General features: G+C 45.1%; 1 pseudogene; it reads left to right on the top strand.

Moving 5' to 3' along the window:
- The first annotated feature begins 3,133 nt into the window (after positions 1–3,133).
- Positions 3,134–5,038, top strand: LOC124028928 (annotated as a pseudogene).
- The last annotated feature ends 1,819 nt before the right edge of the window (positions 5,039–6,857 follow it).

The raw sequence follows: 6,857 nt of genomic DNA, 5'->3' as shown, positions 1-6,857 counted from the left end.
TCTGAGGATTTCCTCAGCTCAGAGCCTTACCCCGAACATTGATGAACTTGTGGAAAAGATGCGACACCACCAAGTATCACCCTCAACCTCAAACAAGTGAACATTACTGTGCAATCACATATTTAGAGTTTTTACTCAGTTCAAGTTTAAAAGTTAAAGTTTAATATTTGTTTTCACTGCATGTTACTTCTCCTTAAACAAAGTGTTGTTTTTGATTAATAGATTTTTGCACTTTATTTTATTGTATTTCAATCCAATTATATTTTAAAAATATTTCAGTTGAGTGGATGATAGAAAATTGCTATTATTGTTTTTTTCTTTGAAGTAAATTTAGCCCACTTTTGCTAAAATAGAAAATATAGGCTACTGATGGTGCCTTGAATACCGGTTTCTTTCATTTAATGTTCATGTTATGGGGATTTTTATATAAAGGAAATTTGTCTTTTGTGTCTGTTGAAAATTAAAGATTACTGACAGAGCCATAAGAAAATATTGCTTTATTTATCTGATCATATTGGAATATATTTGTTAGGTTTTCAGTAGGTTCAATTAGGTTCACTAGACTATATGCGTCATTTAAAAAATTTTCAATGAACATTCGAACAGTCCGGCCCTCGGCTTGTAGCTAAATTTTTATTTGGCCCTCCGTCCATTTGACTTTGACACCCCTGGTTTACAGGAACAATGGTGAGGTGTTTGCTCTGTCCCTGTACTACCGATTGCCCTTTAACCTCTGTAGCCTTCTGCCTGGTGTGTTTAACTTGTCTAAAGTATAGTATCTTTAAAGCTATTTTTCTTTGTATTTTTTGTTTTCTAGTTGAGTATATTATTTATATTGCTTTGTGTTGTGTTTGTGTGTGTGTGTGTGTTTAAAACTTAATAAACAGAGTTAAAAAAATAAATAAAAATAAAAAGATGACAAGAACAGTTTCATGTTTTAAAGTAAAAGTAGGGATGTTTTGTTTCCCCTCCGGCCGAGGCTGTGTTTCACTGTTTACACTACATTATGCTACTGTTGTGTCTACAACGATGACGAGGACATTTTCAAAGTCAAAATAGAACATTTATCTTCTTCCACCATTAAGTACTATTAGAAGACCGTTGGCAACAGTTTGGCTCTTTCTCTCTGGGTTCATATAGTCCTGGTCTGGGGTTTAACAGTTTGGCTCTTTCTCTCTGTGGTCCTTCTGTAGCTCAGTTGGTAGAGCATGGCGCTTGTAACGCCAGGGTGTGTGGGTTTTAACGATTCCCGGGACCTTTCTGTGTTCACACATGACTGTAAGTCGCTGTGGTCTGGGGTTTAACAGTTTGGCCCTATTATTATGTTCATATAGTCCTGGTCTGGGGTTTAACAGTTTGGCTCTTTCTCTCTGGGTTCATATAGTCCTGGTCTGGGGTTTAACAGTTTGGCTCTTTCTCTCTGGGTTCATATAGTCCTGGTCTGGGGTTTAACAGTTTGGCCCTTTCTGTGTTCATATAGTACTGTGGTCTGGGGTTTAACAGTTTGGCCCTTTCTCTCTGTGTTCATATAGTACTGTGGTCTGGGGTTTAACAGTTTGGCCCTTTCTGTGTTCATATAGTACTGTGGTCTGGGGTTTAACAGTTTGGCCCTTTCTGTGTTCATATAGTACTGTGGTCTGGGGTTTAACAGTTTGGCCCTTTCTGTGTTCATATAGTACTGTGGTCTGGGGTTTAACAGTTTGGCCCTTTCTGTGTTCATATAGTACTGTGGTCTGTTTAACAGTTTGGCCCTTTCTGTGTTCATATAGTACTGTGGTCTGGGGTTTAACAGTTTGGCCCTTTCTGTGGTCTGGGGTTTAACAGTTTGGCCCTTTCTGTGTTCATGTAGTACTGTGGTCTGGGGTTTAACAGTTTGGCCCTTTCTGTGTTCATATAGTACTGTGGTCTGGGGTTTAACAGTTTGGCCCTTTCTGTGGTCTGGGGTTTAACAGTTTGGCCCTTTCTGTGTTCATATAGTACTGTGGTCTGGGGTTTAACAGTTTGGCCCTTTCTGTGGTCTGGGGTTTAACAGTTTGGCCCTTTCTGTGTTCATATAGTACTGTGGTCTGCATGGTGGCAGTGTACTCCCCTACAGTTCAATGTCATTTTCAATGGACTTTAAAAAACCCATGGATGTGCCCCAAATATACCCTATAATAGTACACTTATTTTGTGCAGAGCCCAATGGTCAAAAGTAGTGCACTATGTATGGAATAGGGTGCCATAGTGCACTACTTTAGACCAGGGCCCTATCTAAGGACCTGGGTGCCATTAGGGCCACGTCATGTCAAATTTAGATGCCAGAGCGGTATTAGTTATCATTCCAGGGTTGAACCATGAATGCTTATGCTTCCTGTAATTAGACGGATGTTTTAGCCTCTTAGATTAAAGTCGGTTATTGGTTTAATGTGAGTTTACATTTTGTGGTGGCTGTGAAACGTTCTTTTAAACATCAAATCTGAGATCGGTACGGCTCTTGTTCGATTGGACATTTCACTGCAATAAATAATGTTAAAGGCACAATATAGGATGAAGACTGCTGTTCTTTTAAAGGTACGATCTGGGATATGTACTGCTGTTCTTTTAAAGGTACGATCTGGGATATGTACTGCTGTTTACATTTGTTATTTCATTGCAAAATGAAGGTTAAACTACAGATGAACAAGTTAGTAGCCTAAACTATCCTCCCGGATGGGTTCTGTTCCACTGCAGCACGGCTATCAGGATTACTGAGTGAACTGTCTTTGTTTGTGTTCCTTTCTGTCTGACTGACCCGGAGGGATCTCTCTCTGGCATCAGGAGACTGGACTGGACCACTGGTCCATTATAGAGGGGAGTTTAGGATGCATCAGGAGACTGGACTGGACCACTGGTCCATTATAAAGGGGAGTTTAGGATGCATCAGGAGACTGGACTGGACCACTGGTCCATTATAGAGGTGTGTTTAGGATGCATCAGGAGACCGGACTGGACCACTGGTCCATTATAAAGTGGTGTCAAATCAGAGTTTGTTTTGATCAAAAACACGTTGTTATCCACACTTGTTTCAGAGCAATGATACGATGACATGGTATGAAACAATGTCTTGTCATGATCATATATATCTAATGTTGTTTTCCCCTCCTTTCTTTTCAGATTGAGCCACCCTGGAACTGAAGACATGTGTTATTGTTTCTGGGGACTGCAATGAGTGTGACACAGATCTACCTTGAAGACTTTCAAAAGAGAGAGATCTGTCCTTGTGGGCTACTGACTGACTGACTGACTGACTGTGTGCGTCTGTGTGACAGACTCTGTGAGTGTCCGAGGTGTGTGACCTCCACCAGCAACCATGCCCATCCTAAAACAGCTGGTATCTGGTTCGTCCCAGACCAAACAGCGCCGCTCCCGGATGGACCTGACCCGGGAGATGATCAGCGCTCCCCTGGGGGACTTCCGCCACACCATGCACGTGGGTCGCAGCGGGGACGCCTTCGGGGACACCTCTTTCCTCTCCACCCACTCCGGAGAGGCCCCCCACCAGGCCGAACCCCAGGCCCCTCCCCACTCCCCCCGCCCAGGGCTTTTATCCAGAACCTTCCGCAGCAGCAAACGCTCCCAGTCCGTCACCAGAGTGGACCAGAGAGACTGCTCGCTGGCGCCACCCGGTGGCTCGCCCACCTTGGTGAAGAACGCCATGTCTCTCCCCTTCCTCAATGATGAAAACGGTGACCATGTTGATGGAGGACACAGGGTGCCTAAGAGCCTCTCGTCCAGTCCACTGAAACAACTGAATGAGCAGGATGGAGGTGGAGGTACCAGGTCGTCTAATGGGGCCGCTACTGGGGCCCGATCTCTGGAGCTGGATGAGAGGAGCTTTGGGGAGCTGACTGACCTGCCAAGCCCCAGCCGCGGGTACTACGGAGGGGGATGAAGCACGCGGTGTCGGTCATGTCGTTTCACATCGACCTGGGGCCCTCCATGTTGGGGGACATCCTGGGGGTGATGGAGAAGGAGGATGATGATCTGGGATACGAGGAGGGGAAGAGCAGTGAGGGACGGGCCTCTCCTACACTACTCCTGGGGAGGGAGGTGGGAGGAGAGGAGGAGGGAGAAGAAGAGGAACCAGAAGCTGAGCTACTGCAGCTGCAGGAGGAGGCGGTCCCTGTACCTGTGAGTCCAACCAGCTCTGTAGAACCTGAGGTGGGAGAGGACGAGGGTGCACCCTACACCCCAGAGCCCCGCCTAAACACCTGCAGCACCGATTAGATACCTGTTCTGTGTCCAGCTCCACCTCTGGCTCCGCCCACGTGGAACAGGAGAAACCATCCGGGCAGCTCCACGGGGGAGATATGAACAGCGCCACTTTCAGCGCACCACCTGAGGAAGAGGAGCTGGGAAAGTTTTCTTCCTTCTTGGAGGACGAGGATGATGAGATCCGTGTATGAAACGAGTCGTACAAGCTCAAACCATATATGGAGCGGATGAGTGTGGATTAATACAGATGGATAGATTCTATACTGAGTGGATATGGATGAGTACAGATGGATATGGATGAGTACAGATGGATAGATTCTATACTGAGTGGATATGGATGAGTACAGATGGATGTGGATGAGTACAGATGGATAGATTCTATACCGAGTGGATATGGATGAGTACAGATGGATAGATTCTATACTGAGTGGATATGGATGAGTACAGATGGATAGATTCTATACTGAGTGGATATGGATGAGTACAGATGGATAGATTCAGTACTGAGTTGATATGGATGAGTACAGATGGATAGATTCAGTACTGAGTGGATATGGATGAGTACAGATGGATAGATTCAGTACTGTATAAAGTCAACTCTATAAAGCCCCACATCACAACAGAGACGTATAGACTGGATGGCTTACATGAGGCTGTGGACGACGTGTTGAGTTGATATGGATGAGTACAGATGGATAGATTCAGTACTGTCTAAAGTCAACTCTATAAAGCCCCACATCACAACAGAGACGTATAGACTGGATGGCTTACATGAGGCTGTGGACGACGTGTTGAGTTGATATGGATGAGTACAGATGGATAGATTCAGTACTGTCTAAAGTCAACTCTATAAAGCCCCACATCACAACAGAGACGTATAGACTGGATGGCTTACATGAGGCTGTGGACGACGTGTTGAGTTGATACAGGAATGAATGAATTACTACTGTGGATGAAACTACTCTATAAAGGCCCATATTATGACAGAGATGTACAGTCTATACTGGGTGGATATGGATCACAGTGCAGTAGCAGTACCTCCTGTGGATGAAACTACTCTATAAAGGCCCATATTATGACAGAGATGTACAGTCTATACTGGGTGGATATGGATCACAGTGCAGTAGCAGTACCTCCTGTGGATGAAACTACTCTATAAAGGCCCATATTATGACAGAGATGTACAGTCTATACTGGGTGGATATGGATCACAGTGCAGTAGCAGTACCTCCTGTGGATGACGTGTTGATACAACAACAAACTAATATTGTGGATGAAACTGTACTCTGTCTAGTCTGGATAGAAGGGTTATGGTACAGCACCTCCTCTGTCTAGTCTGGATAGAAGGGTTATGGTACAGCACCTCCTCTGTCTAGTCTGGATAGAAGGGTTGTAGTACAGCACCTCCTCTGTCTAGTCTGGATAGAAGGGTTGTGGTACAGTACCTCCTCTGTCTAGTCTGGATAGAAGGGTTATGGTACAGCACCTCCTCTGTCTAGTCTGGATAGAAGGGTTGTGGTACAGTACCTCCTCTGTCTAGTCTGGATAGAAGGGTTGTAGTACAGCACCTCCTCTGTCTAGTCTGGATAGAAGGGTTGTGGTACAGTACCTAGTCTGGATAGAAGGGTTATGGTACAGCACCTCCTCTGTCTAGTCTGGATAGAAGGGTTGTGGTACAGTACCTCCTCTGTCTAGTCTGGATAGAAGGGTTGTAGTACAGCACCTCCTCTGTCTAGTCTGGATAGAAGGGTTGTGGTACAGTACCTCCTCTGTCTAGTCTGGATAGAAGGGTTATGGTACAGCACCTCCTCTGTCTAGTCTGGATAGAAGGGTTGTGGTACAGTACCTCCTCTGTCTAGTCTGGATAGAAGGGTTATGGTACAGCACCTCCTCTGTCTAGTCTGGATAGAAGGGTTGTGGTACAGTACCTCCTCTGTCTAGTCTGGATAGAAGGGTTATGGTACAGCACCTCCTCTGTCTAGTCTGGATAGAAGGGTTGTGGTACAGTACCTCCTCTGTCTAGTCTGGATAGAAGGGTTGTAGTACAGCACCTCCTCTGTCTAGTCTGGATAGAAGGGTTGTGGTACAGTACCTCCTCTGTCTAGTCTGGATAGAAGGGTTGTGGTACAGCACCTCCCTCTGGTAGTGTGGACGTGTTGAATTAAATAGAAGAAGAAACTGCTCCCTCTGTCCTTCCTGTGAGAATACAAACATCTGGACTTGTGGACTGGGATCTGTGGACTGGGATCTGTGGACATGGGATCTGTAGACTGGGATCTGTGGACTGGGATCCTGCTTCAGGGAGAAAGGGGAAGACAGTCTGTAGGACACTGGCTCCTTCTGGATGAATAGAAACTCCATCTATTACATACAGAACAGCTTGCTAACTTCTCCCTCACACACACCACATTACAGCTACTGTCTGTCTGTCTGTACACTGAGAGAACTCGCATGGAAGAGCAGTACAAGTGTGTGAACTCGTGAATTTAGGAGAGACCCAAAATAACATTTTGATAAACAACATGACTTTATTAAGCCTCTGTCCAGTGCTATTCATTCCCTTTACTTGTGTCATAATAATAATAAGGGCTTTTCTTCCTTGATAATCTGTGCCATTTCAT

This window comes from Oncorhynchus gorbuscha, unplaced genomic scaffold (genome assembly GCF_021184085.1).
Source record: "Oncorhynchus gorbuscha isolate QuinsamMale2020 ecotype Even-year unplaced genomic scaffold, OgorEven_v1.0 Un_scaffold_5049, whole genome shotgun sequence".
In the NCBI taxonomy this organism is placed as follows: Eukaryota; Metazoa; Chordata; class Actinopteri; order Salmoniformes; family Salmonidae; genus Oncorhynchus; species Oncorhynchus gorbuscha.
The sequence above is the reverse complement of the archived record's forward strand: the minus strand, read 5'-3'. Positions and strand labels throughout refer to the sequence as shown.